At 42.7% G+C, this 24,589-nt stretch overlaps 1 long non-coding RNA gene across 8 annotated transcripts in view; it reads left to right on the plus strand.

Moving 5' to 3' along the window:
• Positions 1–24,589, plus strand: part of LOC125438825 — a 326,259-nt gene that overhangs the window by 176,503 nt on the left and 125,167 nt on the right. The window lies entirely within an intron of this gene.

The raw sequence follows: 24,589 nt of genomic DNA on the forward strand, positions 1-24,589 counted from the left end.
CTTTCTGTTCAGGTCAAGAACTGTTAATGGCATATATTCAAATAATAATTTTTTAAAAACATGGTACAGCAACCAAACATGAACTTATAATGATCAGGCAAATTTTTTTTATTAAGAGCGCTTTCTTATAACAATACTAATTAGCCTAGCTATTTGCTCTAAAACAGCACCCAGAAAGTTAATCAAAAGAAACGTTGTCTTTTGTTGATCGGTCCAGCCTTCAGAACCAGGCAAGAGAGGTAGCAGAAGCTTTAATCCAGCTGTCTCATACAGAGTGCAGTGGAACAAAACATGATGTATAGATTCCTGACTATTTAACCTGCATGCACAAAGTTTTTCATGGTGTGGGGTATTTGTATTTGTCTCACAGCAGAAGGTAAGACATTGCACCCAGCTAAAGTTTGTGCACAACGCTGCTCAGGGTCAGGAAGTAAGAACAAATATTTGGCCATGCCCCAGGAGTCGTATGAAATACCTAGTGAAATTGGCAAGCAGTATTTGCTGGCCTGGACCATCAAGCCACAATACTCAAACTCATAAAGTTTTGGTGGTAACAGAGTGGATAAAGCAATAGAGGTAAAGCTGTTATCATCATGTCTAAGGCAAAGTTTTACCCAGTAGCCAAGCAGAAGGCTTTCTGTTACAATCAGGGGCCAGGAAAAGAAAGCAGGCCTTCATCTTGCAGGTGATAGCACCCCAAGCGCACTTTACATCTCTGCTAATGTTCATGTATTTCCTGCAGCCTGCAGTGTCCATCTTTGACCTCCCCGTGCTCCCTGCCCCTTCTGCAGTACATTAAATATTTGTTTGCTGAATTTCTGTGCAGTTCTTCTACCTTCAAGCTCCCCAGCAAAGGAATTCTATTAAAGCTTCTTAGTCAATCTCTACGGGTTTGCAATGATAGACACAAATGAGATGAAATTAACACTGACTTCGTCAGTTTCACACTATCTTTGCCTTAGCGACAGTAGAGGAAATCCCTGTCAATTTCAAGTGCTATTGAAAGCAGCACTATGGAGAAGTGGATTCACATTGAAAGTCTGCTGGTGTACATTCAGATGAGAATTTGGATATGACTAGAAAGGAAGCCAGGTGTGAGTGATAGTGTGCTTCAGTAGAGGCCACAGCCATTGTTTGTTTGGGTGTGCATGTATTTCCCTCATGAATTTCTCATCTGGTTTACAACAAATTGAATGAGAGGAACAGAGAGTGGCAAAAAGTAGAGGCACAATTCAGCCAATTACATGGCAATTTCCTGCATTGAAAGACAGGTTCAACACACATTCAACACGCAGAATCTGTGCCGAAGGCAGTCTGTGGGCAAACAAAATGGAACGGGACCAGGGAGGGGGTGAATTGATTCATCCCTGCTTGGTACTCATCTTCTACATTTCATTAGCTTGCACAGCACAGATGTGCAAATGGATTACATTTAGGTGACTGCATATAGACCAAGAATAATAAACAAGCAGCTGGCAGTCTTACATTGGTGGTTAGATGATGCCTTTCCATTCAGGAGAAAAGTAGCAAAGGAAGGAAGCCATGTGGAAGTATTCAGGCCTACAGCCAAGTGGTAGCCAAAGGGGGAGATCCTGTGACAAGGAAGTTGCAGCTGGTCAAATTTTCCTCTATATGGAACCCCTAAATTCCATTGGGTCCCCCCAAGCTCTAGACTTGGTAACTCCAGCTGTTTAGATTTGCTTTTATATTGTGGAATGCATTTTATTAAAAACATTTACTACATTCAATATTAAGGCGCCGGTCATTTTATTTAGTTGTTTGCATGTTGTGTTTTAATGACCCACCTGTACTCTCAGCTTCTTTATACTACCCTCATCTTGAAATCTCTTGCAGAAGGGTTACTATGGTCAAACCAGTATTTTGGAGCTGGGGTCACAGTGGCCTGAGGATGATAAATCATATGCAGTACCAAGACATGAATGGGGGCAGAAAGCCTGGAGTAAGCTAGGGAGAATGAAAGGCTGGTGTGCCAGACCTTTGCAGTAGACTAGTTACGGTGATTGATAGCAAAATAATAGGGAGCAATAATACATCAGAAATGATTTAGTGCCTAAAACTGGTCTTAAATTTCCCTTGAACAGCCTTGCTTGTCTTTTAGGGACAGCATTGTGGAACCAAAGCAAGTATTTCCTTTTCCACAGAAGTTTGCATTTCTTGGATTAGGGTGATTTGTGTATGGCTTATATCAGTGGTTCTCAACCTGGGGGTCGAATGACCCTTTCACAAGGGCCCCCTAAGACTCTCTGCATCAGTGTTCTCCATCTGTAAAATGGATAAATGTTAAGGTTGGGGGTCACCACAACATGAGGAGCTGTATTAAAGGGTCACGGCATTAGGAAGGTTGAGAACCACTGGCTTATATGGTCCTGTCATTGCTCAGTGGTGGCGAACCTATGGCACGGGTGCCAGAGGTGGCACTCAGAGCCCTCTCTGTGGGCACGCGCAAACAGTGTCCCCCTCCCCCCCCACATCTAGGCTGGTCTGGGCTGCTGGGCTCGATTATTAGCATTAAACCTAAGACCTAGTTTTGGGGAAGCAGTGTAGGTAACCATGTTAAGCACTGTTAAACCCCACTGATTTTCATTCGAAGAACTAAAGCACGATCCTTTACCTGGGAGTAAGCTCGGGTGCTGGCAATGGGGCTTGCTTCTGAGTAAACCCTCCTAGCGTTGTGATTCACCCATTGGAAGAGTTGCACGGTTGCTTCAAAGGAAAGCCACCGACTACCACCAAGCTTACTCCCCAGTAACGCACGCCTTGGAGCCAACCATTTTTCTAAATGAAAACCTCAGTGTTCAGGTTAAATTGCTGTGTTGGCACTTTGCAATAAATAAGTGGGTTTTGGGTTGCAGTTTGGGCACTTGGTCTCAAAAAGGTTTGCCATCACTTGGCTAGCTTAACAGATAGGTCCAGTTTTCAGTTCTCTCCCAGCCCCTTAAAACACCAGTGATGCTGATCCAAACAAGTTATAGAGATCCTGACTAAACACTGTAGTAGATAGCCTGATGAGGTGGTAAGGATTTCACACGCTGGCTTTTCCTCTCTGATAGAGTAATTAACCCCTCCCCCACACACAGAAATTAAAATGTTTTCATATCGAGAAGGCCTTGTGAAACTTTTGGCTACGATCCCAGTGTGACATCATATGGTATTACATTAAGTTAATTCATACCATTACTGAAAATGCAAAACACAGAGTATTAATATCTCCAGCCTATGAATTCATTATTAATATTTCCATCAATTGCTCTTTGCCTTAAATCCTGTCCCCACAGCCAAACTGATTTTACAGAGTGTTGTAGTGGCACAGTAGCAACTGCCTTAGGGCCAAGCTGAGTGTAACAATAACCATGCTGCGCCTTCTGAAGTTGGCAACCCTCTTCTCTAGGGCAGGGGTGGAGGCCAATGACTAGAGCGAATCCCCATAATGTTTTATAGCCTGCAGGCATATTTGGAATTCTGGCGTGGCATGGTGGGCACAGTGACAAAATGGCTGCTGCCCGTTGCTGCTGCAGCAGGCGGAGTCAGCCACAAAACGATTGCCACAACTTAACTTCGGTAACACAGTGAAGATACTTCTGCTGTGGTGAAAGCTGCTTCCAAAGCAATTAAAAAAAACTTGTACAGCCAATCAGAATCCTCACTGGCCAGAAGCCTACCTGGCTCCACCCACTTCCTGAAAATGCTTGGTGGGTGACAGAAAAGATGCCAGTGGGCTCATGATGCCCACAGACACTTCACTGGGGATCCCTGGTCTGAAACATGACTAGTAATGTGGTCTACCTACCTGTCTGTCTGTCTGTCTGTCTGTCTGTCTGTCTGTCTGTCATTTGTTTGTTTATTTGTTTGTTTAACTGCTTGCTTATGTCCTGTTGTCACCAAAGTCTCTGGGTGGGGTACAATCATAAAACCATAAAACAATCTTAAAAGCTACCATAAAACTACTTTAAAAACTATCCCCATCCCTGACCTAGTCCTCCTAAAAATGTATAATCAACAATCCCCCATAATGCCCCTCCCACGCTTCCCAAATTGGGCTGGGCTGAACCCATAGAGCGTCAGTATAGGTGCAGAGGGTGGTCCTGTTCAGGCACCTAAACTCTTGTAGAGTTGATGACTGGTGGGCCTCCAGGGGGAGAGTGTAGCCCAAGCACTTGGCCCGCTGCAGAGATGGTCCTCTGGGCAGCTCCCACCCCCTGAATCTTGGAAGGTGACGCAGTCTCCAGGAAGCCCTCCCCACCGCTGACCTCAGCACCCGGCCAGGCCTCTGTTGGAGGAGGCATTCCTTCAGATGTATGATCCGCATTTCCCTGCTCTGCGTGCTGCAAATTATGTGGGATGGGAAAATGCAGCATTCGTTGACATTGTGGCAACTTCCGTGTCTAGTCTGGCCCTTTGGGGCACTGGTGTCACAAGGAATTTGCTTTTTCTTCTGTTCCTCACTGATTACCCTTGGAAACTTCAGAGCAGACTGTGCACCGTGGTCTAAGGATACCGTAATCCAGTTACCTCTCTGTTCACAGCAACATCAGCTCCCCTGACTCCTGACTCTTCTTTTTTTCTTCAGGAGAACTAAGACTGAAAGCAAACACACCATTCCCCTTCCCTTCTTGTAGGCATAGAGGGGCACTGGCTGGAAGTTATTTTGCCAGAATTTTTGGTTTAATCTTGCATTACTTTTATGCAAACTTCTGTCTGCAGAACCAAGAGAGCAGCGGGGTGGGGGTGGGGGTGGGGAGGATGACACACCATCTCGGCGTTAAAGGCATTTAAAAGGAAGTTTATGCGTTTGATTCTTTTTTCTTTCCTTTCAAGCCAGTTTTCTGTGTAGTCTTCTGCTTTATTTAAGTAGTCCCTTAAGAAATGTTGCAAGAGAAGAGTTTGCTCTATGGGCAGCTAGATACTCTGAAGTGCTAGAGTTGTCACAGGCGATACACAACTCAACTTGTAATCCCCGTGCCTCATCAAGTGCTGCGCCTGAAGCACGGGTAAGCAGCACGCACAAGTAGTGACAGGAATACACACATTACTTTCTTATTGGAAATTAGGGCATGTTTGTTTGGTGGCCAATACCTGGCCTAGACCGGGGTGTTCAGTCATCATAATGCCAGTCATAAAGTCTGAGGGCTGTGCATGTGTGTTTATGTGATTCACCAACAGGCCTGTATGAATAGGTTTTTTCCCTCCTTCTATGTTTCTTCATATCATTTGTACTCAGGTTTATCTGGATCTCCATACTTATGTCTGGGGGGAAATTAGTACTTGTCTCCTCAGGGAGCTCAGTATATGGAACAGCTGGGAACTGGGACTATGTTTAAATCAATTGTGAATTAAAGAAGAAAAAGAAGAGGAGGAGGAGTTTGGATTTATACCCCACCTTTTTCTCCTGAAAGGAGACTCGAAGCGACTTACAAACCCCTTTCCCTTCCTCTCCCCACAGCAGACACCTTGTGAGGTAGGTGGGGCTGAGAGAGTTCCGAAGAACTGTGACTAGCCCAAGGTCACCCAGCAGGCTTCATGAGTTGGGAAACAAGTCTGGTTCACCAGATAAGAGTCTGCTGCTCATGGGAGGAGTGGGGAATCAAGCCCAGTTCTCCAGATCAGAGACCACCACTCTTAACCACTATACCATGCTGGCTCTCAATCAGAGAGCAGTCAGATTACACCATTAGGTTTAAAGTGCTAAAATATTTGTTTATGGATGGAAACCATGCATTGGCTAACTGCAGAACTAGTGGAGATGACATTGCCAGTCACTGTGGCTTCTGCTTTGAGGTTTGAACACCGTCTAGGTCAGTGGTTCTCAGCCTTCCTAATGCCGCGACCCTTTAATACAGTTCCAACCATAAAATTATTTTCGTTGCTACTTCATAACTGTAATATAAATATATGTTTTCCGATAGTCTTAGGCGACCCCTGAGAAAGGGTCGTTTGACCCCCAAAGGGGTCGCGACCCACAGGTTGAGAACCACTGGTCTAGGTTGTTCATGCCATTCTTTCCCTTGTCACCCAGTTTTATTCACACCGGTGCTGTTTTGGTGTTGCAGAAGCACAGTACTTGTGAGAACTTTGTGTGGTTGAAAAGGTGGGGTGAGGAGTGCATCTAGAAAGCAAACTCCTCTTGTGTGTCTTGAAAGGCGGCTCAGTTTCTCTGGCATGAGGCCGGAAGCTCAACTGCAATGGTAGGTCCTTTCCTTGCTATTTTTAAGTCTAGAGAATGAAAATCCCTTACAGTTCTAATGAGTTCAAGACATCAAATCATTTTTTAAACAGAACTAAATAAAAGATAAGCCCTAAGTATAGCAGTTATTTTAAAATATTTACTCTATATTGTTGGCAAGGGTCTGCAGTATTTTAATGTATTCAATTCTTCCCATACAAATAGCTGGTTTTATTGGAAGATGAAACTATTTCCATTGTTTGCACATTGTTGATAAGAATTGCACAAGTCCGTTTTCTGGGGGGAAAGAAGAAGAAAAGAGGGAGGGAAAACAGCAAGAATAGTCAAAACACGATCCCGTAGATTCTCATCTAGAGTAGTCTGGTTCTTCTGACACGCTTTCATTTTTTTTTTTCATACTTCCCAGGTTTTTTCCCTCCAAGATTCAGAAGTTACATGGGAAAAGTGGAAGCAGGTCACAAGATAGGCTTATGACAGGGAGAAGACTTCATGAAACCTGTTTGGAAAACAACAACTCAGTCATACTAAAATAGGAAAGTTTAAATTTTGAAAATGAGTAGTTGTCAAAAGAGGTCACCACTTTCTTCCTTTGAGTCACTAAATTCAGCTGTTTGGTTGCTCTGACTGCTTCTAAGAATAATGCTCAGTTTCCATCCACTGTTATAGCATGCCATGCTATGTTGGGGTGACTGAGGACATTTCCCGGCCTTATAAAGCAACCCTTTGTATTCATGGAGTAAATTACGATGAGAGATGTATGCCTTACCCATCAAAAATTCATACCAGCAGCGTTGAAGGTGTTTAACGCTAAGGTGGCCCAGCACCTTTTGTATGGAATCCCCATATGGATCCAAGCACGGCACCAGAAATTGGAAAGCATCCAATCCAATTTCCTATATAAGATCTTTGGCACCCCGCATTGTGTCCCCTATGGTGTTCTTTGTTTGGAATCAGGGCAACATTTATTAGAAACAAGGGCATGGGTTGTAACTTTTAAGTTTTGGCTGCGTCTTTGTTTCTGCACTGACCCTAACAGTTTGTCCTAGTTAGAAATGAGAGAGCTTCAGCTTTCGAAATGGGTGGCTAAGCATATTGAAACAAAGATCTTTTCTTTGGGCTTCTCTTTGGGAGGCTCCTACAAATGCTCACCAGCCCGAGGAGATTTTACCTATGCATTGAAGACTAGGATTATTTGGATCAAGAGTACCAATGTCTCCTGGAGGCAAAGCTGCTAACGCCTTTTGCTCTCCAAGCAACATCTCTTGGGATTATCCCTCTCAGGAAATCTAGCCCACTGCACTATATACCTGCAAGAACTGATTTATTACAGTTCCAGATGGGTCATGACTAGAGCAAGGTGTAACTCTTTTCCATCAATACATCTTCAGAGTCGCTTCTCTGGTGTTCCACAAAATGAGCGTCGCTGTCGATTTTGTCCTGATACAACTGATACACTTTCTCATATTCTGCTTCATTGTCCAAAGTACAACAACATCAGAACCAATTTGAGAACTGTGTTACCAACAGGATTTATGCTCCTTTCTGATAAAACAAAAATGGCTAAGCTTCTAAATAGCTCTAATGTTGAAATCTCTGAATCTGTTGCTATGTTTTTGCTCTGTGTACTGCAAGTTGAGCAATAATGATCTTTTTATTGTATTTGAAATTCTTGGCACTGGTTTTATGCCTAATAAAGGTTTTGGATTTGGATTTGGAGGAGCGGGGAATCAAATCCAGTTAACTGGATAAGAGTCTGCCACTCGTGTGGAGGAGTGGGGAATCAAACCCAATTCTCCAGATTAGAGTCAGCCACCCTCAACCACTACACCATGCTGCCTCAGATAGAAGCTTCCTCTTCTTGTGCTTTGGCATGAGAAACACTGAGAAGTTAACTCTAACAACATGGCTATTTTTCAGAGAATGGGCACACGTAGAGGCCAGCCAGTCAGCCAGCCAGCCAGCAAGCATGTTATAGGTGCAACAAGGGATACTTTAAATGATTCTAGCATGTGGCCTCCAGTGGGGTGGAGTTTCTCACCATCCAACATGTCTTTCAACATGCAACTGCAGTCCTTACAGATGACTACAGAACATTTTGCAGTCTTCTCATGGCCTGTGTGCACTCACTTTGAGAAATCACCTTGGACATTTTTAATCGAGTTGCTGTATATATATGTATTCAATGAAGCTGCTTTTCTGAAGTACCATATGGGGTGACAAACCATACCATCTGCCTGACACCACTGGAAAATATGCAGGTAGCTGGGAATGCAATCAGACTCATTATGTGATATGGCTCTGAACTTTTTTGTTGGCCATCGAGTTGCAGCTGGCCATGTCGGGTTTTCAAAGCAAGAGGCGCTCTGCGATAGCCATTACCTGCCTCTGTGTTGTGACCCTGGACTTCCTTGTTGACCTCCCGTCCAGGGCCAACTCTGCTTAGTTTCTGAGATCTGACTCAGGCTAGACTGGGTTCAGCAGTTCAGATCACTAATTCAATAGAGGGTTATAGATGTAGATTTCTAGGCCAGGGGTCTGCAACCTGAGGCTCTCCAGAAGTTCATGAACTACAAATCCCATCAGCCCCTGCCAGCATGGCCAATTGGTTGTAGGTTGCAGACCCCTGGTCTAGACGATCATTTGTAGCCACTGCCTTTTTCAGCAGCTTAACGATATGGTGAAAAATGATGACCCATGTGAGTCCACACAGCTAGCTTACTATGTGATAACCGACACCGTGTGGGCAAGCATGAAGCGACCTTTGTGTGACCTGAGATATCTGCAATGAGATTTAAGATGTCTTTGCACTCCCAAGACTGAGATGTGTTGATGGCTATATGCTTATACTAGTCCCTATTTCCTGTCACTCTGCCTGTGACCTCTGATAAGAAGCTAATAAAGGCATCATCTTGCATGTGGCCAACATTTTTTTTTCTTTCCAGATGTACTATATTCCCCCTCCCTCCTCCTGGCTAGAAAAAGATATTTTGGCTTACTTTATGATATGTCTGCCTGTTTTTGATGAGTGAGACATTGTTCTCCTTTTTACATCCCTCAAAGGAAGAGTCTGTTGACCTAGTCTGTGCTTCAGTCTTCTCCATTATACAACTCTCTAGGAAGCCTTTGGGGGATAGTCTGAGTGGCCCCCCAAACAGGATCTTGCACACAAAGAGACAGACCTAACCAGACACCAGCAGTTCATATTTCTTTATTTACAGAGATCTCTGTAATGATAATGTCAGGCATCATAGAAGGCTGCTTATTTGGAGTTGTCTTTGAGGTGAGGGAAGAAGGCCTCCCAGCTGCTGTTTTTACCTGCCAGGGTCTGTTAGTGGTAACACTTTCTTTGAGAGTAAGCAGTGAAGCAGAACAGCCAATGTTTTGTGCTCTGGGCACAATGACTGGTACCTTTGCTTAGACTGCGTGGAGCTTGTCTCATGAAGCTGGGGGAAATCTAGACCAAATTTGGAAAAAAAAAATTAGGCCTTCAGGCTGCTCTCCACCTTCTGGTACAAAAGAAGAGAGGTAAGGCAGGATGGCTTACAATGTTTAAAATACAATCAAATAAAATAGATTATACATACAAAATATGTTTAAAAGTGCTGTCAACAATTTTTTATAAATTCCAGTTGATACCCTATCAAATGATTACTGCATAATACAGATAACAAACTAGTGAGGAACACTGAAGGAAAACGCTACTCAACATCAGAACAACTGAGGGAATAAGAGACAGGCCTATGAGATGTCATTGCCTCAACCATTGACCTGGTGGAACATTTTGGTCTAGCAGGCCTTGTGGAACTGAGCCAAATTCTTTAAGGTCTGAATCTCATTCAGTAGATCAAGGGTCTGCAACCTTTGACTCTCCAGATGTTCATGGACTACAATTCCCATCAGCCCCTGCCATCATGGCCAATTGGCCATGTAGTCCATGGATATCTGGAGAGCCGCAGGTTGCAGACCCCTGCAATAGATAATGACTCCAGGCTGGGTCCAGAGCTGAGAAGACACTGCGCTGGTTGAGGACAGCCAGACATCTCTAAAGACAGGCACCACCAGTTAGTTGTTACCTGTTGATCCTAATGCCCTCTGGGGGGTATATTGAGAGAGGTAGTCCTTCAGGTACGGCAGTCCCAGACCATTTAAGGCTTTGAAGGTCAAGACTAAAACTTTGAACCTGATTCAGTGTTCATCTGGGAGCTAGCGCAGCTGACAGAGCACTGGTTGTAGGTGTGATCTCAAAGATTTCCCCATGAAGGACTCTCACCACTGCATTCTGGACTAGCTGAGCAGCTTCAAGAGAAGCCCTATGTAGAGGGAGTTTCAGTAGTCTAATCTGGAAGTAACTGTTGCGTGGATCATTGGGGCAAGGTCAGTGTGAGACAGATAGGTCACTAGCTGCTTGGCCTGGTGAAGATGGTCAAATGCCTCTCATGCAGTCTTTGCTTCAACATCTTTGTTGGCTCACTGTTTCTCGTGGTGAATCTGGGGAAAATCAAAGGCTCTGACTCCACAAACACTTATGTATCATAAAATCACTGAGAAATCCAGAAAAATCTTCAACACCCCCCCCCCCCCCCGGCGCCAATCCTGCTAATCAAGAGTGACGGTTGTCCATTTCCATTAAAGTTGTGAAAGAGCATGGAATTGCTGTAGTTATATTTGTTTGATGTTACTGGTATTGGTCCAGTAGTCTTGTACTTATATGGGTCTTATAGCTCTTTCAAGCACAAGCAGAACCCAATCCATGATCCATAGGAGTATTTTGTCCCATTGTATATAGCAGTGGTGGCGAACCTATGGCACGTGTGCCAGAGGTGGCACTCAGAGCCCTCTCTGTGGGCACATACACACAGAGTTCATCGGGGGGGGGGGAGAAAACCGCCCCCCACACATCTAGGCTTGTCTGGGCCGCTGGGCACAACATGCGAGCACCGTGACGAGCAGGGAGGACTCGACTGGTGCCTGTTCTCCAGATGGCTGCTGCCAGAAGTGGGGGCAGAGGAGGCAGAGATGCTAGAGAGGTGTAGAACGGAGCTATCTCCATTGTTACTCATATGCTACACTTCATTGTTACTCACTTGCCAGGCCACTCCTATTCAGATGCCCTCACTTATTGACCTTTACTCACAGGTATATATACTCCTCTTGCTTTCCTTTCCTACTATCAGATCCTCTGAAGATGCCGGCCACAGATGCAGGCAAAATGTCAGGAGAGAATGCTACTAGAACACGGCCATACAGTCCGGAAACCACATAGCACCCCAGTAAAACCTTAGTATTCAGGTTAAATTGCTGTGTTGGCATTTTGCGATAAACAAGTGGGTTTTGGGTTGCAGTGTGGGCACTTGGTCTCGAAAAGGTTCGCTATCACTGGTATTTAGGGATTTCAGTGCAACTGACCGAACTATGTTCTGTGTGCCACAGGCAATCCAGGATGAGTTGTTCTCCAAGGCTGAACCATGTTTTGTGAATGCTGTATATGATATATAAGGACTGTATCTTTCTTGTATTGCTTCATTTCCTTGCTGGACAATTATGATCTGGCCATACTGAAGCAATCATAACATCAAATCAACCAGGCTGGTCCCACAGAGGGAAAATATACAAATCTTGGGGTCATTCCATACAGTATTCTATATTTCAGTATGTAAGCCATAATGTTTGTAAATAGTTTACCATGTGTTTGGGGTTAGGTCTTGATTTATTTCACACATTATTTACCTGTGTAAACAATGGCCAGAATTTGTGTTCTTGGAACGCTGTGTAGGCTGCGGTCCCCAGACTTTCTTACTTGAAAACAAGCGCTGCTGAAATCCATCAAATTTGCTTTTATGTAGACATGTTAAGAATTGTGAAGTTAGGAATGAATGACAGTGGGCAGGATTATAAAACTGATGATCAGTGCTATTAAATCAAGCATTACTCCTCTCCCCCCTCCCCCCCATGTCTAGCTACCCTGGTATAGCTCCAGATATGTTAAGCTTGCTTACACTGAGTCATTCTACAGGTTTCCAATACTGAGTGTTTTGTAATAGGGGGAGACAGTTACAGAGCTGACTTTGCCGAAATGGCTGCCATCCCAACGCAAAGATTTAAGTTGTTAGGGGGTTTTTTTCTGTAAAGAGGCTGTATTTTCTCATAAACTGCAAGTACAACCTCATGAGAACGAAACATGGCTCAAGATAAGCTTGGATAATAGTTTCTTAGTTCTCAAATATTTGTCATCTTTTGTATTGCTTTGGCAGGTGCTTAGTGGCTAGTTATTTTTGTAAGTGATATAAAAATAACATAGGATATATTCCTGGTCTTAAAATCACTGTACACATTCAGTATTGTGTCCGTATCTCATGGATGTTAATTCCTCTGACATGGTTGTTTAAGAATTTTTTCCCTTTCATTTTGAATTGTATTGTTCTGTCCTTGCCCCTTCTCCTGTCAATCTTGGTCTGTTCCTGTTTAATCTGTTAGCTTGTATTGTTTTAATCATTTGCTCAGTTCACATCATCTCCTTTCATTCCCTCTCCAGTTTAGGGAGGACTATACCTCCTTAAAGGAAAAGAACTGAGGGAAGCAGTCCTTCCTTACTTGAACAGAAATCCTTATAGGAATGGAATACATAATATTAAACCCATGTGGCTCCAATACTTTCCAGTCATTCTTTCCCTGAGAGGAACCATGATAAGAAATCTTTGAATATTTCAGTCACCGTTTTCTTTTTTAAAAAATATCACATGTGAAAAGCATTTGCAAAAACATTCTTCCAGCATGAAATTAAGCAGATCTACCAATGAGCTTGTTGAAGGAGAAAATTTGGTAGTTTATGAATAAAAGAGATGTTGGCTTGCATCTAGCAATGCACAAGTGGAAACATAAAAAGATCCAAAGCAGTTGTGTTTGCACAAGACCCAGTATTTTTCTCCTTATATGTTACGGTGGCCAGAAATTAGTTGTACAAAATCTTGCACAAACAGAAACACAGGTGAGGCTACAATAAGTTTGTGTAGGCACAAGCAGTTACTTGTGCTCTTTTTTTTTTTTTGCTTTTCCACTTGTGGAAGATAGTAGTACAAGCAGAAATTTTGTAATGAATGCAACCCAATGTATTGTGCTTGTTAGAGATTCTGCTTTCCCATGCATTCACCTGGATCCTAACAGTGTGGGCCTAGTCTTAATAGTTCTGGCATAACTTTGGCAACTTCTTGTGGGAAAATATTATGCAATGGCTTGATTATCTCACTTGTACCAATGAAGATCATACAAAAATGGTCTGACGACACTATCAGCAACATCAGTTAATGCCAGACTATAATCAGTCATTTCCGCACAACACCATTAAAACGTCTTGAGGACGGAAATAGAAGCATTTTTATAATTCACCTTCAGTTTTGGTGACAACGGTAGATTATAAGCAAAGCAAGAGATTAGTGAGAAACTTTAGAGAGGCAGACAGAGGCTTTAGAATAAAATAAACTGGGAAGGTGGAATGCCTGCTAATGTACACTTGCAGTCTCCAAATCAGTCCAATCTGCTGAGAATACTGTGGACTAAATTTGTAGGACAGAGAAAAATTCAGAGGTATGCAGGGTCCCAACTCCGTATTGTCAACACTGAGCACAATGTTTATTGACTCTGTATGCTCCATCAAATGATGGGTCTGCCCTATCCATCCTCTGTGCTGATTGGAAATGTAAACAGCAGAGATACAGACAAAAGAGTATGCAAAGGGACAAATCCATCAGAACAGACACTTAATGCTTCTTTGAGCTTTCTGCACACTAATAATATTAGTCTGTCTTGGGAAGGTCTGTGTCTCTTCTGTAAGCAATCTCATTCTTCACTTTGTCTCCTGTCTCTAGAAGACCAAAACTTTGTCAACACTGGAAACTGCCATATAAGTGTAAGATTGGGGGGGGGGGGGGGGGGGTGTCCTGGCAGGGTTAAAGCAACCTGAGTAAACTTTGTATACATCCCTTCAACCAAACCTTCATGTAGCTCAACTGGGAGCTACTCTGCAGTTTGCGCTCTCTGCACATTTTTTTAAAGGTTAAGAAAACTGTTTAGACAACTGTTAATGGCTGTGCATCAATCCGTTGCCTCAAGTTGATTAATGGCACTCATTTCAGTAGTGAATTCTTTAATTGCTCCTTATTTACTGGGTGGAGGGGGTGTGGGTGTTTTTGATTGAGGCAGCTGACTGGTTTGTTCATTCACTTTGTAAATTTGCTTCTCTATGGGGGCGCATTTTAGAAATGCGTATGTGTTCTTGTAAATCTTCTCCATAAGTGTGTAATTATATTTGCTGTAGCTACTGCTGCATAAAACTAAATCAGTCATAGTGCATTTTACAAGGTGGCTTACTGCATTGCCAATGTGGTTTTTTTACATAATTCACTATCTTTTCCATGACAATTTTTAAGTACATGGCAGCTAGAAGTTGGTTATCTTCATTTTTTTGTCATCTTCCATTCTGCGTCCCTCAATTTCATCAGTGCATCTGCAAAAAGGTGTATCAGTATCTTTTGTCTTAATCAGAAACAAACAAACAAGCAATGCATTCTCATACTTCAGTTTTGGAAGCTGGAGATAATCCAATTGCTTTTTCTTAAAATAGAATGCTGTATGTTAGCAGCATTACTGACAGAGGCATGACTGCTTGTCCTGCTTTCATGACTGACAAAATAGGTTGTGTAAAGTTTCACCAACCTCCAAGAGTCTTGTCTAGAAGAGAGGTGCTAAAGAGTTTGCGTGTATACATGATCCCACCGTTATACAGTTTCCAACTCTTGTAAACAGAACTAAGCCACAAAAAAAGTGATTCACTCCTTTAGGAGGACTCATTGTTGCAAGATATGTTTTGTTTTATCTGCCTGCCTGCCTGCCTGCCTGCCTGCCTGCCTGCCTGCCTGCCTGCCTGCCTGCCTGCCTGCCTGCCTGCCTGCCTGCCTGCCTGCCTGCCTGCCTGCCTGCCTATTGAATTTTATAGACCACCTCATCCCTGAAGGGCTCTAGGCGGTTCACAATACAATGTAATGTCCAATAAGTTACTTAAAATACATCTAAAAACATTTAGTGTGCAGCATAACAAATCAACTGACAACAGTCTAAAAACCATGTTGGTAGCGCCCCAGTCTTAAGGCTGGGAGGGGCTGGCAGTACCTAAGGATGAAACCAATATAGGGCACTGCCAGGGATGACAAAATATGGCAGGGGCCTCATGAGGGGGCAGCCAATCCACGGCCAGTCTCACCAAAAGCCTGGTGGAACAGCTCAGTCTTACAGGTCCTGCGGAACTCACCGGACCTTGTTTAGCCTCTTGTTCCATTTTTTTCTTCTTTTTCAGATTTTGAGCCAAGGTGTTGAATATGTATACTGTTTACAAAACAACTCTTATTCAGTTCTCAGCTTTCTGACTCTGTATCTTTGAGATATTCCTTTTTTTACCCTGTCAAGTGGCACTGAGTCATTGTGACCTCATAGGGTTTCAAGACAAGAAGCATTCAGAGATGGTTTAGCAACCTTGAACTTTCTTGGTGGTCCATCCCACCCAAATACTAACCAGAGCCAACATTGCTTAGGTTCTGAGATCTGATGAAATCAGGTTAGTTTGGACCATCCAGATCAGGACAACTGTCACGTAAGCCTACAAAAATGATGGGAGACCAGCTGAATGTAATACCAGAGGATCTGTTAATCTTCTGAGCAGGACATCAGTAATTTAAACTATTTCAGAATAAGTGGATTATCATTGTTTTGAATGGAATGTGTACTCTGAGCTTCATGAAGTTTGGTAAGGCCACAGTGCATGGAGTGTACCAAGATGGTTCCATAAAGGTGAAATCCTGTTCTAAAGTGTTAATATCATACTGGTTATTCCTGTTCGAATTCCCTCTTCTTCTTCTTTTTGTCAAACAAAAGCCAACAAAAGGAAGCACCTTAATTTTTGACTGAATTGTAGCTGCAGACTGACCCAGTACATGTTAATGATTCTGGATTCCTGCAGTGCTATTGACTTCCTCTTTCTTTTACTTTCTTCTCTTAAGAACTGTGACCCAAGGGCCGGTTTCAACAAAGGGGCATTGGGGAGAAATGGGAGGAGATGAAGGGAAAGACAGAGAGATAACGGCCACATGTGATCAGTATTTTATTACCATTCTCAGGAAGCAGGAATAGTTTTTTTGGGGGGGGAGTCAAAGAAGAAGAAGAAAAGTAGATTGGAGCAAGGAAAGTTAATTATGGTGAGATATTTGACAGGAAATTACAAAATACAGACAGAAGAAATGCACTTTAAACAGGCTAGGAAATCTCCAATTACTCCATGCTGCTTATTCGAAAATCCCCAAAGCAAGTGCTGAAAACAGTAGTTTAAACAAAAGCTATCTTATCTGATAAAGACGTTTTGACCACAAAGGGGAAATTTGTATATTAAGCCGGCAGTCTTCAAATAAACTGATTGTCTTGATAATACTGTGGATTTAATTGTGGGAAAAAAATAGTTTTCTTTTGAATGACCTGCAGATGCTGCATGAGGTTTATCTTACACACACACTTTTCTAGTCATGTAAACATTATTTATCGCTGTTTTGCAGAAATGGGAAAGGTAGACTTATGGATGTAGGATGGAGCTGATAAATATGTGCATATTTTAAAAGCTGCTATGCAGAACTGATACAGTTCATTTCATCTGCTCCTGTATGTAGGCAGAGCTGTGGGTTATCCGTGTTGGAAATGAATTTCAACAGAAAAACTGGCTTAATATAGGGTGAACGATTTTCATGAGTTGGTAGGATTCCAGAAGATTTATCATGCTGTTACTTCACTGGTAGCTTTGGAGTGCCCTGGTCTATAACATTCACCATCTCTGTCTTGTTAGCCTTCAGTACAAACCAGAGAAGCTTCCTTTCCCACATAGCACAGTTGTGAAAAAAAGAGAGTGAGTTCATAGCCTTTGCTCCCTACTGGTTTGTTCTTCAGACTTGCCTACAGTTTCAGAGAAGAATGAAGAGCATGAAGGGTCTAATGCCTTATTTGAATTTTCTTCACTAGACCTCAGTAGATTCAGTGTTCTTAGTGCAGGGTGCAATGAAATGGGGACTGTGTGTGTGAAGTCCACTCTTAAATCCAGTGATTCATTTAACCCATATGCCACAAACCCTGTACTCCTGCTTTGCCTGAAATAGTCATGAGCTTAAAAATAATCATCTTGTGCCCCACACAACGGATATGCATTTGGATTCATCCTGTCCAATTATATATTTTCCAGGGTACCAAGAAATGGGCCCTGAAAAATCCTGGAAATATTTTGGTCTAATCAGAAGTATTGGGAGCTGGTGTTTTGAGACTCCCAGGACTGTTATTTCTTTATTTTCTCGTGTGTCTGTGTCTTTCCAGCGCTGGTCCTTTTTTATTGGTTGTGTTTGTCTTGGAACATTGTGTTCTCTGAATGAACTTTTTCATTCTGAGTTTGCTTTTTGCTGTGGATTCTCAGGTTCAACATAGCCTTTGATTTTTGTGTAGTATGTTTGCTCAGATCCTCTGATTTTACATTTGTTGGACTTGCACAGAGGTCCTGTTCATTTTGGCTTTGGCAGTTCTCTGGTGTGACGTTGGATTGTTGGGTCATACATTTGTTGTGTTGGGCTTGCCGCACTGTCCCATGATTCTGCCAAGATTCCCTAATGTTGCACTGGTTCTTTGGATTTGTTGGTATTGTTGGCTATGAGAGGCTTTTGGCCAAGGGTTGCTTTCTTGCTCTTGATAAAGATAAAGAACTTTAGCTATTCTTTATCCTGTAGAAAGCATGGAGCCCTGCCCCCCTATAGCGAATTATGGAGGATGGCTGGGAGGGGAGCCTTGTTCAGTGGCCCTCTTGAAATTAGAGGGCATTTAAGCGCTGCATTTAATATTTAATATTGTATTTTATCCTTCCACTTGTTTGTATTAATGTTGTAAACCGCCCTGAGCCCCTCGGGGGAAGGTGGTATATAAGTGGAACGAACGAACGAATGAATGAATGAATGAATGAATGAATAAATAAATTTATTTATTTATTTATTTATTTATTTATTTATTTATTTATTTATTTATTTATTTATTTAAAGAAAAGGCTCTGCTGAAATTTTGGTGCAAGTTGCTCAAAAAAGCCCCGCCCCTGGCCAGCCTCTGGAAATATTCCCCATAGGGAATAATGGAGGCAAATAATATCAGAATCCTGAAAAAAGCCCGGATCTGAATACCACTGTAGTATTTGGAACCCAGAAAACCAGGAATACTGATATCTTTCAGCTCCCTGATATTTAAATCTGAAAAATACTGATTTTTTTTTTCAAGCTGCACATCCCTACCTTCCACTAACATGCCTACTGCTGCCACTACTCTTTACATGCTCTCTGTATTACTTGAATAAGCCCGACATGATTTAAACAGCATGCTGACAACCAGGAGTTTCCTGTTTGCTTGTGACATATTTGTTCCTTTGTAAAGATTACGGCGTGTGTTTGGCATGTCGTAACCTTAGGAGGCTGCCTTAAGAATCCTGTGATAGTTTGGTATGAACTTTTTGCTCTGTGGCATTTTGAACATTTACATTTTGTTCACGGCGGGTCAAAGTATTTCAGTGATGTCATCTGCCTTCCAGCCTTTGTGTTCTGTTTCCAGTCCATCTGAAAGAATGTAGACCATCTACCAGTAGTTACCTACATGCCTGTGGTTCTCCTTTAATGTACAGACTTTGGATACAGCTTCTACAATGTCCTTTAAAGTTAGCAGTGACTCATTAGATGTGAACGTCCCCAGAGCTGCTGGAAACACGTTGTGATGATTTTTTTAAAGAAAACCTTTTCTACCACACAGTGTATATTATTGTTTGCAGTGATCCACACACATGACAAGCCACCAGACATCTTGTCACCAACCAAGTGTATAGTAAGTTGAACATTTAGACTAGGCCTCACATTTTCTGACAGCTGAGAATGCCACCATCACTCTCTTGTCATGTGGCTAACGATGCAGATACGATAGTTCAAGGCAGCTGTGGACTGGTACTAGGCCCAGTAGGGGCAACTGGAACAGCAATTTAACTGGAAAAATTATAGGTAGAATACCCAGTTTCGCCTTGTACTGTGCGTTTTTTTAACCACTATTTTTAAAGTGGATAAGTGTATATGTCCCAGTGCTTTATTCCTCCCTAAAGTAGATGAACATGTTTGTAGAATTTTAATATACCCGTGTTCCCAAAAAGCATGAAGTGTGACATAATATGGCAAGTCTAGATGGCCACATAATCAGATCTGTTCTTTCCTTTCCTGCTACCTGGTCTCTGGTTCAACAGACTAAAAGGCAAATGGTATCTAGGACCAAGAATGTGATCAGCCAGGTGTACTGTAGTGGTTAGACTGAAATCTGGGAGACCCACATTTGGATCTCCACTTTGCCACAGAAGTGTGTTGGTCACATGGGCTCAGGTAAACCTACCTCACAGGATTGTTGTGAGGACAAAAGGATAGAGAATGAAGTAATTCACCTTCGATCCCCACTGAGGAGGAAATGAACAAATGAGTAACATCTTGCACTTTTGGCATGCTTTCCAGAATGCCTATTCTCCTATGAGTCTGTCTGTGATTGAGTTCCATTTTGCTCAATTAGCTCCGGAGAAAACAACTTGATGATAGACATCACACAGCTATTACCAGCCCCGGTATGATTTCACTGGTCAGGCTGCTTTTCCTCCTTTACAGTTTCCAAACTTTGCCTGTTTCACTGTAGTGCATGTTATGTCATCCTTGCTGACAATTTTATAGCCGTGTAGGCAAAGGGAAAGAAACCCCAAGGGCAAAGAGGTCCTGTGGAAGGAGTCCTGCTTGCACAGCAGAAATGGCTTTGCGTAATGTGACATACTTCCCGTGCTTTGAGACAGTGGGATTTAGTGGCGCGAGGGATTTTGGAATGAATGCTACCAAAGTTAACATTATAAATGCCCCAGTCATAGCTATGAATCAGCAGTGCATCACGGTGCTGCCTGGCTCTTCTGGGAAATGTCAGATGATATTTTTTCTGGATTGCTGACCTGACTAAAGGTGCAGACCACCGAGCTCGGCTGCTGTACACCCAGTGTTTATTAATAATGTCAGTCATTTAGGGCTCCCACACAGGTCTCTGCAAAGTGATTAGAGACTGCCCTTGAAATTCTAGTTCACGCATCAGGTTTTTTTTAAACAGCAAAATTTCAAATGCAGAAGGATATATTCATTAAGTCTGGGGCAAAGCGTCAGGAGGGGAAGTGTATTTTAAGCAACACAATATAAAAAATATAGATTTTTTAAAAAATGCTCTTCTCGTCCTTTTGCCGCTCCCATAAATTCTGACTAAAAGTGTGGAGGATTAATCTGAAGTAGACATATGGGTAATAGAATCTCATAAAGGATCTTAGATTCCTTAGAGGAAGAAAAAACACCTTAGAATGTTAAGGGGAAACCAACATAGCTTGTCTGCGTCTGACCTGAAATATGCACAAGCTGAAAATTCATTTCTCAGCCAGAGTATATAATCCCTGGGTAACATGTTCCAACTAAGTTCAAGGGCTCAAAAAGTTGCAGGTACAGGAATGATGAGCACACATCTGCTTGCATCCATAAACCCAACAGGAGGAGGCCTGGTTTTAAATTACCATCCTCGTCGTCTTAATCCTATAAAGCTGTCAGATGTTGATAGGTCCTTGAGGGTTGTGGCAGTTTTCAGCACCTTGCTATCAAATGTCAAAATAATGTGAGGGTTTGGTTACTATATAAATATTCTAAACTTGATTTTATTGCATTTTGTTAAAAAAAAAACCCTAGACAGCTGAATAAGAAACAACCCTGGAATGCTGTGATTTTTTTCACTTCAAGTATAGGAATTGTTGTTTAAAATTGGGCTTACCTGCTTACCATCAAGGGCACCATACTCAAATAATTATGTGAGAGTGCAACCCTTCTTTAAGTGTGAAGAGGCATTTGTGTTTTCTCTACTCTTTCCCTGCAACGCCAGGGAGTCTCTAAAAACTGGTTACTAGCCGGCTCCTGTAGAGTAGCTCATGCATCCTCTAGAAGACCCAGGAAAAGAACTTGAAAACATCTGCTGTGTGTGTGTGTGTTCTTTAAAATAAATGTTATTTTGTAAGATTTTTCTCTGTGCTGCTTAGTTGATTTATTTCTGGTGCTCTTTCTAGTCTATGTTCTGTTTCTAAGATAGAACAAAATGTGGTAACGTACTGGGAGAGGTGGGTCGGACACGTGAATATATCAATCTATATACAAATCAGGATTGTCTACTCAAATTGGCAGCAGGTGGAGGTATTTCTCATTACTTGCAGGGCCTGGGGAGGCCTGCATGGAGGCCGGGGGGCAGGGTTTGGTGATATGTGGCTGGGGCGCACGCCTTTTGGTCATGTGGGGGGTGCCCGGTGCCCACATGGGTGACCCCATGTCCCTATAGGCCAGTGGTGGCGAACCTTTGGCACTCCAGATGTTATGGACTACAATTCCCATCAGCCCTTGCCAGCATGGCCAAATCATGCCGGCAGGGGCAGGATTTATGGGGATTTGGCAGGGAGGAGGGGTTGGTGATAGGTAGGGGATAAAAAGCAGTCAGGCCTGGATGGCAGGGGAGGAGGAGGTTGGGCAGCCAACAAGGGTCTGAAGGCCACAAACTACAAGTCCATGTCTGAGGCTGAAGGAAAGGCCTGACCGCCGCAGCAGAAGATGCCAGAGGGGGGGGCAATGCCCGGGGGTGGCGACACCCTTACAGTTCTTATAGAAGACAGCTGAAGGTTTGATATGCAAAGTATGTTTTCAGATGCTTTAATTCTCAACTGTGTAGAATGCGTCACATTAGGATTCAAATCAAATATTTAGTGGGAGAAAAAAACTCACCATGTTTATGGAGCACTAGCTGTATCAGGCAGGAACATTGTTAACAAGACAAAGAAGAGTTCTATGATCTGAAGAGAAAGCATTTATAATGAAATTGGTGCCATAAAATCATGTCCAAACCCACTGGAACAAAATTGTGAGGCCATATTCCACGTCCTCTTCCTCTAGACTGGATTTTGTTTTGGATAAACATTGTTACTTGAAGGTCAAAGAGTGCAGAGTGCAAGAAGGCGCCAATGATTTTTCAAAGGAATTCTGATAGAGGATCGAGGGGTGTCTGCTAAAGATCCTCTGCCTGATGGACAGTGGTGGGGACTGTTTGGAAGGGGTAGCGCTGGATTGTGCTTTAGGAAAGGAGGGTCATCAGGTCTCAGGAAACAGGAGCTGAAGTAGGGTCGGGATGTTGTGATGAGCAGAGGAAGGGGAGTGGTTCCTGTGCAATGTGTGTTGAGCAGATAGTATGTGTGAGTGTGCAGAGGTTTTGCAGACATGCACATGTTCAACATATAGTGCTTATGCCAATCACTAGCAAATCAATGAACACTAGTATAAACAATCCTTTTCGACACAACTGTTAAATAAAACTAAATGCCATACATTAACTGGTCAGAATATTCATCTATGTTAGTAAGGGTATTCACTAACATCATCATTATTATTCTCTCTCGCCTGATTTGCTCTAGCTAAAACTAGCTCTTGTCTGTCTCTTGTTTTATCAGCTGGCCTGTTGTATTTAGAGTGCGCCTCATTCCTTATCTCTTTCACCATGACAGGGTCAGAAGCCTTCAGTAGTCCGGTGCTTTTAAAAAATAGTTGTGATCGATCCTTTTCTCATTTTTTTCCTGTTTCATGCATTTTCCAGGACAGCAAGATCTGAGGTTTAGGTCTTCATTGGGGTTGCTAACCCCCAAGATGAAGTGTGAATCATGAGGCCAGATGCAACCTGGGGGTTGTCTAGCCGGGTACCTTTTTGTGGAATACAAGATTACATGTGTTTGAGTCATTTTCTAAACTGGAAACATATTTAGTCAAATATTGTATTTATAATGGTGTGTTTATGATTAAGCACATGAATAGAGGTTGCATTTAAACATATGAGTTGGAAACAAGAAAATATAGACGCGAGTTTGTGTTATTTTGAGTTTATTGACCTTTATTGAAAGAATTTGTGAAATACAGGCTGCCGTTCGGCTGGTTGAGCCATTAGTTGCAGATTTTTGGTTATTATTAACCTCCAAGTTGGGCCTGATGATCTCCTGGGATAACAGTTGATCTCCAGACTACTCAGTTTCGCTGGAGAAGAACATGGATGCCTGGAGGGTGGGCTTTGTGACATCACATCTCTGCTGATCTTCTTCTCCCCAAAGTCTCCCTAGGATCCACCCCTAAATCTTCAGGAATTTCCCAACCAGAACTGGAAACGCTAGTGTTTATTCATACCATTTGCATATGTTTTCAGTTTCATTCTTGATGTGGATTAACATTTAGGTTTATTTATTTACTTCAGGGGTCTGCAACCTGTGGCTCTCCAGATGTTCATGGACTACAATTCCCATTAGCCCCTGCCAGCATGGCCATGCTGGCAGGGGCTGATTGGATTTGTAGTCCATGAACATCTGAAGAGCCGCAGATTGCAGACCCCTCATCTACTTTCTCTGCCTTCTTTTTTAGAAGCACTTGAGATTTACTAGGGTGTTGTGGGTTTTCCAGGTTAGAGGGAAGTTGGTGTCCTTAGTAGCATTTTCTCCTGACGTTAATTTTAGATCAGTGGCTACATCTTCAGAGGATCTTCAGATCCTCTGAAGATGCCAGCCACAGATGCAGGTGAAACGTCAGGAGAATATGCCACTGGAACATGGCCATTCAATCCAGAAAACCCACTGCACCCTAGTGATTTCGGCCATTAAATCCTTTGACAATACACTTGAGATTTGTTTGGGGAAAATGTGATCAAATCATGAGGGTCCTATATGTGCTGGATAATGTCCTTAACCTGTTTAAGGCTGCACGAATTCATGAGATTAGATGCTGGGCTTCTTGAGCTGTAGCTCAGTTTCTTAGCGATTGATTCCCTAGAAAAGGCATTAGCAAAATGGACTCCGTGCCTTTTTTCCTTTTAGCAGATAGTACAAATTAGATATTGTACCTTTCCAGAAGCAATAATCTAGCAGGTTTGATGTCACTGTTCACTGTAAATGAGATCAGTAGGGCCTATGTGCTGTTCAAACATTTCTCCTCACTACTCCATGTGCCCAAGTGTAGTGATGTTCCATAGTTCCATAGAGAGAGCCAGTGTGGCATAGTGATTAAGAGAAGGTGGAGGAGAACCAGGTTTGACTCCCTACTCCTCCACATGAATGATGGAGTCTTACCTGGTGAACCAGATTTGCTTACACACTCCTACATTCCTGCTGGATAACCTTGGGCTAGTCACAATTCTTCGGAACTCTCTCAGCCCCACCTACCTCTCAGAGTG

Source organism: Sphaerodactylus townsendi, linkage group LG09 (assembly GCF_021028975.2).
Source record: "Sphaerodactylus townsendi isolate TG3544 linkage group LG09, MPM_Stown_v2.3, whole genome shotgun sequence".
Classification (NCBI taxonomy): domain Eukaryota; kingdom Metazoa; phylum Chordata; class Lepidosauria; order Squamata; family Sphaerodactylidae; genus Sphaerodactylus; species Sphaerodactylus townsendi.